The sequence below is a fragment of the Danio rerio genome, chromosome 6 (assembly GCF_049306965.1).
Source record: "Danio rerio strain Tuebingen ecotype United States chromosome 6, GRCz12tu, whole genome shotgun sequence".
Classification (NCBI taxonomy): Eukaryota; Metazoa; Chordata; class Actinopteri; order Cypriniformes; family Danionidae; genus Danio; species Danio rerio.
In genome coordinates, this window is record NC_133181.1 from 57,000,559 (window position 1) to 57,012,677 (window position 12,119).

The window sequence follows — 12,119 nt, forward strand, 5'->3', positions numbered from 1 at the left end:
TAACCAGCCTGCAGGTTAATGATGATATTACTCAGATGAGGCACTTCTCATCATACAACTGATGTTCTCTTAAAAAAAGATGTGATAATGTAATTAGAAACTAAATTGGAAATGACCTTATTTTAATATAGTCAGTCGTGAACTGAGGCGGCTGAAAAGGAGTCCCACTCCGGCCCTGCTTTCAATATGTCCTGTTTGTTAATTCACAGTAAAATTATGACATCAGAATATAACTATTCATAATTATAAAGTTGAATTATTATGTTTGAGACATGTGCTCGTCATCTGTCATTTTACGCAAATTTTAGAACATTTGTTTCACTTGTAAAATCAGACATTTGTCATTATCAGATTTCTTCTTGCATTATATTCAACATTATATATGCTAGAGTAGCTATACTGACACTGTAAACAAAAATTTACTAAAAGTAAATGTGTGCAATAAGTATTTTACAACACTGTAAAACCCAAAAAGTTAAGGTAACTCAGACCATTTGAGGAAACTGATTGCAACAAACCATTTAAGTTAAAAAACTAATCCTAAAGAGTACTGTGATCTTAATCCATTTGAATAAATGAAGACATTTGAGCACAGTAAAACCCAATAAATAAAGAGAACTCAAACCAACTGAGTACTGTAAAACCCAATAAGTTAAGGCAACTCAAACAAATCAAGGAAACCGATTGATACAAAACATTTGAGTTTTGATGAGGTATATAATTAACTCGTTACCTTCAACACTGAGTTCAAAACTCTTTTCAAATGAATAGAATTAACAGTCGATTTTGAGTTAACCACACGCATTTCATTTGATAAAGATGAGTGTTGGGTTTTATAGTGTGTTGTAATTTGCAATGGTTCTAAATTAGAACTATTATTATTATTAAATATAAAATTATCATTATGTATTTTTCTACAAGTATTTAATTACAGTTGTAGTTAGATTTATAAACTACAGATAAACACAATTTAAATCAAAGTAAAAATATTAATATTAAAAAATATATTTTAAATTCCTTTTTGTAAAATAAATAAAATAGAGAAGGAAATATGAATATTGATTCCAATCAATTGATTACACTTATGGCCGACATTACTCTCTGAAAAATGCTGGGTTAAAAATAAAAAAAGTTAAAGTTGGGTTAAAAATTATATTTATTCTTAATGTAAAAAATAAGCAACATTGGATTTGTACATGATTGACCAAATATGGGTTAAAACAACAGAATTTAAAACATGTAGTATTAATTTTTTAGTGAGCACTTATTTCATTAATTCATTCATTTTCCTTTGGCCTATACTAAAAAGTGGAAACTTAAACAAATTACTTTGACTTGTTAGTTTGACTAACTTAATTTATAACAGTTAATTATTTTAGGTGTAACAGGTCATAGTAATTTATTTATGGCAAGTATAAGTATTGTTCACTATCAATAATGAGCAATACTTGTATTTGCCACAAAACATAAAAGTATTATTTTTATATTAACATAGGAAGGAATTTATTTGTAGTGTAATAAAGGTATTGTTTACTATTCTTATTATAATAACAATAATATATTAAATGATTTGTACTGTACTGTATGTACTGTAGCATTCTTGTTTTCTTAAATAAATTACTAAAACTTGTTACACCTAAAAGCTGAAACTGTACTGAAAACAGTTTGTCAAACTTAATTTATTTAATTGTAACAAGCTAAAGTAATTTGTTTAAGTTTTTCTTTTTTACAGTGTAGTCCCTTATTTATTAGGGGTCGCCACAGTGGAATGAACCGCCAACTACTCCAGCATATGTTTCATGCAGCGGATGTCCTTCCAGCCGCAACCCAGAACTGGGAAATTAGTGAGCACTAATGTAATAATAACAAAGTATATGATTAATAATTAAAACTCTATTCTTAATCCCTCTTTGCTCAAGCTTATATTTTTTTTAAATAGAAATGTTGCATTAGAAGCACTTAATATGAATATTGCCTCTTTCCAAGGAATTGCTTGATGCCTTTCTCATTAGTAAGTCTCTTTGGATAAAAGCATCTGCTACTGTAAATGACTGAATGCAAATGTATTGCTCACTAAGGGTTGCTTATATTTCACTATACAATCCCCATTGCTTTGGTGTATTATTATGTGTAAGAATCTGACCCAGCATAGCAACCCTCGCAGTACAGTTCAATAGCAAAACATTAACTATTAAAACTGAGTCTGAGCGCTCTATTAGAGTCTGTTATGTTGTGTATCAGTGCACACATGCAGAGCTCACAGTCTCTTACTGGAAAGAAATGCAGGCTTTCAACAACAGCTGTGCAACACTCCACTTGTTCACATCATAAGGACATAAAAGATTGGGCAATCATTACAAGCAATTAGTGCGGCGGCTCCTCTAGCATATTACTGAACTCCAGTGATGTGTCCTACAACGATTGGTTGAGTCTTAAAAATACCTCCAAAAACACTCTACAAGGTCAAAATGCTTGTTTGGATAAGCTTAAAGGGGTCCTTTTATGCAAAAATAATTTTCATATGAAATATAACCATGGAGGAGGAGGGGCAGCAAATGGCCCGCGGGCCCGCAGTTTGAGACCCCTGCTCTAGGGGCATCAGAGACTTATTTTATCATACCCTTTAAAAAGAGGCATAATAGGTCCCCTTTAAGTTTATTGGATAAGCTGAATTGGCCGTAGTGTATGTGTGTGAATAAGTGTGTATGGCTGTTTCCCAGTGTTGGGTTGAGACCATAGACTGTAAAATATATGGACGTAGTATCCGTGACGTCACCCATAGGTTTCTAAAGAGCGCAAAAGAAGCCACAAGTAGGCGTGGCCAACCGTCGCCATTTTGTTTGCGCGTCATCACACCCACGGCGGGATACCAAACAAGGGCAAAGAGGCGGAGAGTGGGCGGAGCTACAGACACCTGCTGCATTTTGATTGGACCTGGTTCAGACACACTTTACTTTGGGAGAACGCTTAATACTTTATCACCTGTGACTCGTTTGTGTTCTGACCACTTGTGCTTGGTTGTACACTATATCAATAAAGTGTTTAGTCTTTTAAAAACACTGCTGTAATACATTAAGCCACTAAACATTGTTCTTATGACGTTTTTCAACAGGAGGAAAACGCGAATTACTTCCAAACACTTTAGATATAGTCTGTGTTAGTTAATGTAAGACTATTGATGAAATCCAGCATAACACTGTATGACAACGCTTCAGATGACTGTTCTAGAGCCTACAGCTAATCAATCCGTCAGATTCTGGAGTGCATTACAGCTCTAAATATAAATATAAATGATCTTAAATAAGACAAATACATGTATAGAGATGGTATATAAGTATGTAACTTTACTCACATGGGAAACGGAGGCCATGTGAATGGTTTGTGAGCACAATTAAGTGCACTCAGCATGACATTCCATCAAATAATTGTAGGAAACAAGTCCAAAAGACAGTCGACTGTGTAAAGCCACATAAAACAAAACAGAAATACGATAAATATGCCGAGTTCAGTGGCTAATTTGCAGGATTCAGCTGAGGTGACGTGACGGCGACCAACGAGACCAAACTGTCACTCAAGTGACCACGCCCTTAATTATGCAAACTTAATATAAGTTAATATAAAGGAAACGGATGAGTTATAAAAAAATTCACCCCTCTCACAGTTGTCATGAAGGGTAATATAAGCTGTATTACTCAAAATCTTTTTTTGTACCAGGCTGTAAACACCTTTTTTTCTGCTGTAAAGTTGGCCATTCTAACAATGGGCTCAATTGAAATTTGCTCTGTTTTGGAGCCAGGAGCGGCCAGGACTAGCGGAATTTTGGATGAATTGCAGTTTTAGTTACTTCCGTATTGGCTTTCTGAGGGAGAGCGGGAGGTTGCCGCTTGGTTGAGACAAGAAGGGCATCCGCTGTGTAAAACACATACTGGATAAGTTGGGGGTCCATTCCGCTGTGGCGACCCCTGATTAATAAAGGGACTTAGCCAAAGGAAAATGATGAGTTTATTAGTGGTCTTATTGTGAATGAATTAATAAATAAATGAATTAATATATTACAGTCGTTAATCACAAAATAAAGTAACTTATTAAAATATATTGTTTTACCAATTTATTTTACAGACAACAGATTTTTTTTACACTGTGTTACTTGCTTGTTTTGAAACTGTTTATAAAATCTGCCAGCAATTTCTGAATGAAAAGAGTTCATACAGCAGTTTAGATTTTTTCAGTATGTATAAAAAAAATTATGGATTTAAAGATCAGAAGAGCTGTAGCTCATCTTGCTTTATTTTTTTTTAAGTTAAAATGCATTTATCATTGCATTATTTGGCCGTCATTCATCTCGCAAGACTGTAAAAACTTTGAATTTTGCCTGTAATTTCTCTACAAACACAACCCACCCAGCTGTTTGAACAAAAACTGGCAGGGCTTGCGAAAATGCAAATTGCCATATTAAGTCACTCAACTGCTGACAGTCGCCTTTGATAAGTATCTCTGATTCATTCAAGGAGTTTTAAGCTCAAGTGAATCCAGCAGGGGATTTTCTTCATTACTCCAGATCACATTTATTCTCCTCTGATAACGTGTTTTTTTTCTGTTTCCTCTGCCTCAGCAGCAGGTGTGATGTACCTGTGCCAGCTTTTCTCAGACGTCTCTTTGCTTTATCTACTCGTCAATCACTCCAACCAAATGATTGAAATCAGTCTCATTCTTCGCTCAAAATGTCTGAATTAAATTTTCATTTTGTTGTTGCAAAACTATGAATAGTATTTGATAGTATAGTAGTTGAAATTTTTACTGTCAAGCTTCTAATATTGCAAAATTATATAACACTGCAAAACAAAAATAAGCTTTTTTCTTGTTTTTCAGTATAAATATCGAACTTTTCTTAAATCTACACAAGCAAAATGATGCAATATAGCAAGCAAGATGCTCAAAAATGGATCAGAATTTAAATAAGTTCATGTTTTAATCGAAGTACATATATCTTTGGCAATATGAAGAGATATTCATTTAGAAAAGTGAGTTAATTTAAATAAATCAAACTTTTCTTAAATCTACACAAGCAAAATGATGCAATATAGCAAGCAAGATGTTCAAAAATGGATCCGAATTTAAATAAGTTCATGTTTTAATCGAAGTAAAATATATCTTTGGCAATATAAAGATACATTATTTTAGTAAAGTGAGTTAATTGAAATAATAAAAAAATTATGTTTTTATTTTTTAACCCGTTGGCTGAATAATATTTAGCATTAATTTGTGTCAATAAATAAATATAAATGAATGAATAAATAATTCAACATAAATAGATTATTGAGGCTTAAAAGATTATGTTTCCATATATTTCAACAAATACAATTTTATAGTAATTTTTTTTCATTTAGCATTTTTACAAACACAGACACACATATATAGCAAATTAACATAAGTTATTTAGAAAGTATAATTTTTTCAATTAAATATATATTTTTGTGTACCAATATATACAATATATTACTTTACATATTATATTTTTATGCTTTTGATATCCAGTGGTTGAAGATACCTGGTTCAAAACACAAGTGCAGGTTGCCAGATTGACAACACTAACAGGAGCAAGTCTGACTTTCGAGCCTAAAGGCTGATTTAAATTGTGTTCTATATAAAAGCAACAGCACGCGATAGAGGAATATTTTCCATATTAAAAGGAGTTTTCTAACCTACACCTCGAATTGATATATTATAAAAGGCCTCTATTTCTCACTGCTGAACAACAGAAAACTGACCATGATCACCTTGAGTACACCTCAGGTGTTTTATCCAGTGTTAAATGCTAATAATGTGAGTTTGAATGCCATTTCACATGACATTTATTGCCATACTACTGAAAGCAGCAGCAGATAGTTCACCTCAGATCTGGCAAATAAAATAAACCGTCTGAAATTGAACTTTAGATCTGTGACAAACCAACACATATTCAGCATCTACATTTATTACTATTAACGAGGTTTAATATGTATTAATTAGATTAGAAATCTTACCATTTCGTTGGAGTGCACTACTATTCTGTGCTTTTGAATGGCTGTATTTCAATTTCTGTCGTGTTTTGTCTGGTGCAAACAGCCAAATTGCTCATCACTGCAAATCTCATCACGCATCGTGTTGTTTGGACACAGGGTTACAATGTAACCTGCTCACCTAATGTTTACATTCAGAATATTTATATTATTTTCTAATTAATAACCACCTTATGTGGAACTCTGAATCTGCGTCTCATTTCGGAGTCTGCTACTGTCCACCGGAGGTCGCATTTCGGACACAAATGCAAGCTTTCAGAGCCTTTCTGATTGATTGAATGAAATACGCTGTTTTCAAGGCAACCCGAGTTGCTTAAATGTTATTGGCTAAACTGGCATAGGGTGGGTTAAATGACCAATACAAAGACAGACATTCCAGCATGTAATGCACATTTTCATTGCAGAATATCTGACTTCAGCATAGTATTTTCAGATAAACAAGAATGTTCACTTGGCATGTTTCTTACATTTTTGCAAACATATTATGGTATTTTATGCTTTAGAAGAGTCGAAAACTTACATACAGCACCTTTAACAAGACTTGATATCCTTTTTTAGTATCTCGATTTAAGAATGATCATTGAATATATTTTTACCAGACAAGAAGACTAAATAAGGAATTAATTTTTACAGTGTTAATGTAGTTCATGTTTTATTGCATTATATTGAGCATAATACTTTTAATGCGTTCCTATAATGCTACAAAATATCCGAACGCCATGCAAGCTTGTAGCAACACAAGATTTTGAACTGTTTCTTTAAAAAGAAAGAAGTCATTTGCCGTAAGCTAAACCCAACACACTCCATAATCAGTTTAATTCTAGTAACTCAGTACAGTGTAACATTTCAGCTTAGTCACAATACCGTGCTTAGCCTCAATAGAAATCAATTGAAACTTTACATTTGCCTTTGGCCATTGAGCTCTTTTCTTCCTATGAAGGATTTGGACGTCAGCCAGAACTCAAGTCACTTGCACTTTTTCCTTCAGGGAAAAAAAACAGTCATTTGCGGTTTGCTGCTGGTGTTCTGGACCACAGCCAGAGGATTTTGAAAACTTTTACATTTTTGGAGACATGTTCTCGTTTATCTTCCTAAGAGCCCATTGCATGTGAAGGACAGGTGCGTTTAGATGCATCTCAGCTCTTATCAGACTATTAATGATACGTCTGATTGCTTTGTTGCCTAAAGAACGGAAAACATGCATGCTTGCCAATGCATTTATGGCTTTTCATGCATGAAATGCACAGAAGATGCGTAGTTTGAACTCAGATGATGATGATTACTGTTATTTTTTTAAGAATAATGAAATAATTAAACAAATAAATGACTCAAATAAAAATATGGGAAAGATGAAGTGCTCAAAACAGGATGAAAGCTATCATACTTTCCCATACAGCATTCTGAGATGCCTTCGATCATTATAATGAAAGGGAAATGCATGCAATGCTGCTTTTCTTTTAGAGTCTGCTCCAAAATATATAATTTTAATTATTATTATATTTAGGTTTTTAATAGTCACAATTAGGGCTGCACATTATATTGTTTCAGCATCACAATGTGATCATTCGCATTAATCACATCATACGATCCACAATGTCAAGTTCAGCTTCAGTTTATTCATCCCTCAGGAAATTTGAGTGGAATTATAGCTAACCAGGAACCATATTGCTGAGTGATTGTGAAGTTTAACCTTTATACAGTGAAAGTGCCTGTTTGATTTGTTTTTAAGGCCTTTAAATAATTTGTGACAATGACTACGTTTACATGGACCCCATTAGTTCGATTTTAATGCGATTAAGACAATACTCTGATTAAGAATCCAACATGTAAACAAAAGTTTAATCAGATTAAGGTCATAATCGAACTAAAGAGAAATCGAATTAAGACGTGTGGAGTATGCCGATTTTAGTCCCATTATTGAAGTGCATTACAGACATGTAAACACCTTAATCAAATTATTACCGTCATGTTGGGCCTTTCGCCACATTTTACGACAGGATAGTCACACACACACACACACACGGGTGTTTGACACTCTTTCCACCTACTGAGTCAGTGCAGAACACAGACACCTGCCTCGTAAAATGTGGAATTTTTTTTTCTTCCATTCAGCCTGCGGTATGAACTTCCATTTAACAGTCCTCCAGCAATTCACAGTTGCATCCAATATCTCGTTTGTCACGGGGGGCATGACCAAATAAAAGTGAAAGTGCCAAACCGCAGTTAAAGTTGACAAATAAATAATGAAACACGCAAAATTACATGAAACTCCGAAGGAAATGCGAATAGCGTGGTGACGCAATGACGTTTATCTAAGTATGTGCTATAACATGTAAAACGGGATCATGAAAGAAACATTCAAAAAGCACCTCATGTAAATGCCTTAATCTTATTATTGTCTTAATTAGATTAAGGCAAATAATTTGATTACTGATGTCCATGTAAATGTAGTCAGTGAAAATGTATTGAGTTTAACTTAAATACAATAAAGACTATGCAGTTTTTTTGCTTGAATTTGATTATTCAATGCATACTCGAATACATTTATGCAGATTGTCTGGCCTATGAAATCATCCTAATCAATATATGAGTTCTTTCCAAATTGAGCTATTCAAGTCATCCGGTGAAATGATTATATTCACATCACAATAAATATTGCAGAAACACAAAATCTCGCTATGTCAGATTTTTCCAGTATCGTGCAGCCCTAGTCACAATGTATGTGCATCCACTATTCCTTTTTTTAACCGCTTAAGCATCGAGCAAACTAACTTTCTAATGGGCTATATGCACAGCTAGCGTTTTTCAGAAAATGATGAACTTCCGGTGATTATTTTCAATGTTATAAGGTTTATTTCACAGTATCTATGTTGTAATTTCATTCAAATATATTCAGTTACGTAGACCTAAGCAACTATTTGGTTGTTTAAACATAAAAAGAGAGGAAAGACGATTTAAATGCAGGCGCCGTCATTACCGGCAGGTTAGCGCAGAAATTCCATTGAAAATACTGAGGTAAAATTACTTTCCATATTTTAAACACATGGCGCAGAAAAATAGAATTTAATGCAGTTCTTCTTGTTTGGTCTGATACCCAGTTCATTTTCGTATCTCAGCCAGGCAGTGAAGATCGCTGTTTATTAAAGAAATCGAATCTTAAACGCGGCGATTTTGTATGGGATGACTATTGACCGGAAGCTCTGAGACTGGCGGACTGAATTTAAAAGTCTGTGTGAATATACTCCCTTGAACTATAAATTTTTATGTTTATGTGAACTTTTACTTTTATGTTTCATTTAAGCATGGGCAGGTATAAGATTTGACGGAATGATAACCTTGGATAAAAGCATCACGGTTTCACAATATTGTGATCACTGCTCTAAAATATGTCTTGTTAAATTTCTGGGTAAAAAACAAAAGCTTTTTTTCCATTTTGGCCAGAGCACATTATATTTTGAGAAACTTTTAAAATATTTTGGAGCAGTAAACGTGTCAGGCTAAATGAATTATTGGCTTCTGCTGTCTTCATTTTGTTTTAAAAACAAAAACAGATATTTTTTACCATTTAAAACAGCATCTTTTCTGCTGGAGATATTGTCATCCTAAAAAAACTATTGTAAATAAAAAATCGTACACATACTTTAGGAATGGTATTGCAGAAGTTTTAAAACCTTGACTTTTCCAAACCATGGTATACCTTGAAAGCAGTAATCGCCCCGTGCCTAGTTGCATTATATAATTTTAAAGACATTATGGAAATCTTACTTACTAAGCCATCTTTAAAGAAGAGAACTGAGAAAATTCAACCTCAAAGATCTTTTAATTGTAAGACCAAAGAAACTGTAACAGCTCAACAACATTAAACAGAAATGCATCAGAAAAATTTTCCATATTGGATGACGTGCGATTTTATTTAATTTATTTGTTTTTGCATGCAGAGTTTAGTGAATGTTTTATTAACGTTACTATAAAAATATTTGTTCATATTTTTTATATCTCCATAATTCAGAAAACACTGCAGACAACTTGTTGTGTAGGTTTGTAACGAAATGTATATAATTCTAAATTAATATAATCAGCCAAATTATGCATAAACATATTCCACTGTGAAAACCTTTGGAATATAGATGTGAATAAAACTATGAAGTTTGGTCTATGTGGTTGAGAAATAGCATTTGAATAAATATTGCAATGTAAATTTAAGTGCGACACTGAATCTCACTCCATGAACAAAGCTCATTTTGAGAAAACCACATTTAAGTGCGATAAAAGCAATACTTAAAACAAGTTTTAAATATTTTCTTTACATTACACTGAATCTGATTGAGAAATTAGCATTTAAAAAAAGACATAATGTACTGTAAATCTAAATCTGACTCCATGGAGTAGGAAAAAACACACTTTGAGAAAACCAGATTTCATAAATATGTATGTGTGACAAAAGCAACTTAAAATGAGATGATTTCTTTACATCAGACTGAATAGACAATGTTAAAAGCCCCCAAAACTCCAAACACAACATTAACAGTGGCTGAAAAAGCCTTCAGTATCTCACCATAAGGTTATTAAGATCATAAATTCAAAGCAACTCTCGACTGTTCACGTCCACTGCAAACTCTTACAGATAGAAGTCCCTGTATGCATCACCATTGAAAGTGTGCCGATGTGAGGCAGACTTACCCGTCCAGGTGATTCAGGGGTGCAGGTGCAGCAGGAAGGCCTGTTTTTTCCTTCACGTTTCTGCTGGATTCTCAGAAGTGCCTCTAGTTTTTGGCCTCCTGCAGATTCAGGGAATGCGACAGGCTGATATTGTGCAGTGCCACATTACTAACCTCAATGACTAATACTGCGAGTGACAAGCGTGTGTGTGTGTGTGTGCACCTGATGTGGGTGTGCGCGAGACTTCAAGTAAGTTAGTGAAGGAATGCCTGCTTCATTGACTCCTGTGGCACTTTTATACACAGGCCTTATTAAGCTGTGTAAACATTGTCTCAGAGCCCCGTTCTCAGCCTGCAGGCATTGGACATGCCAGGCCGTTGTTGTGGACCACTAACCCTCCTCCCTCAATGAGGAAAGACACAGTTCCCAAAGGAACTGCTTGATTAAATGTCTGACATCCCGTTTTTAATCTGAAGTGACAACAGTTTTACGATATCATGCATATGATAAGAGGCAAATGTAGCAAGATGGCCTAGAGTCTCTTTATGAGGTTTTTAGTCAATTTACTGACTTTAGCCTTTAGCTCTTTTTATATTGTGCTATATTTAAATGAACATCTATATTAAAAATTATGTAATAATCAAATTATATTAAGAACATATTTATTAAAATATACATATTAAAATAAAATACATATGTACATTAAAACAGTATTTTATTGTATGTATGTATTTGTTTGTTGTGAAATACAGTAATATATATATATATATGGCATGTATATATATATATTTATGTGTGTGTGTATATATATATATATATATATATTCAACTGTATATATATATATACAGTTGAAGTCAGAATTATTAGCCCCCTTCAAAAAAATCTTTTCTCATTTCCCAAATTATGTTTAACAGAGCAAGGAAATTTTTACTGTATGTCTGATAATATTTTTTCTTCTGGAAAAAGTCATATTTGTTTTATTTTGGCTAGAATAAAAGCAGTTTTTAATTTTTTAAACACCATTTTAAGGTCAATATTATTAGCCCCTTTAAGCTATTTTTTTTTCATGATAATCTACAGAACATAAGTAGCAAAAGATTTAAAGTAGGTCGGCACACTGCCACTTTAGCTCTCAAAAAAATTTTATTAGTCAAAATTACAAAAACACTACGTTTCGACCGACATGGTCTTCATCAGGTGTCGGTCGAAACGTAGTGTTTTTGTAATTTTGACTAAAAAAAATTTTTTGAGAGCTAAAGTGGCAGTGTGCCGACCTACTTTGAATCTTTTGCTACTTATGTTTGTTTTTTGATCGTGCACCTGCCTTCAAGATTTTTCTAGATGTGCGCACATTTCTGTTTTTTGCACAATCTACAGAACAAACCATCGTTATACAATAA

General features: G+C 33.5%; 1 protein-coding gene across 1 annotated transcript in view; it reads right to left on the minus strand.

The window, feature by feature from the left end:
• The window catches only part of spdef (SAM pointed domain containing ets transcription factor), a 33,076-nt gene extending 22,087 nt beyond the window's left edge, over nucleotides 1–10,989 (minus strand). Inside the window, exon 1 of the mRNA XM_001343041.7 lies at nucleotides 10,740–10,989. The gene's annotated coding sequence lies outside the window, so the exon portion shown is untranslated. The remainder of the gene's footprint in view (nucleotides 1–10,739) is intronic.
• Between the last annotated feature and the right edge of the window lie 1,130 nt (nucleotides 10,990–12,119).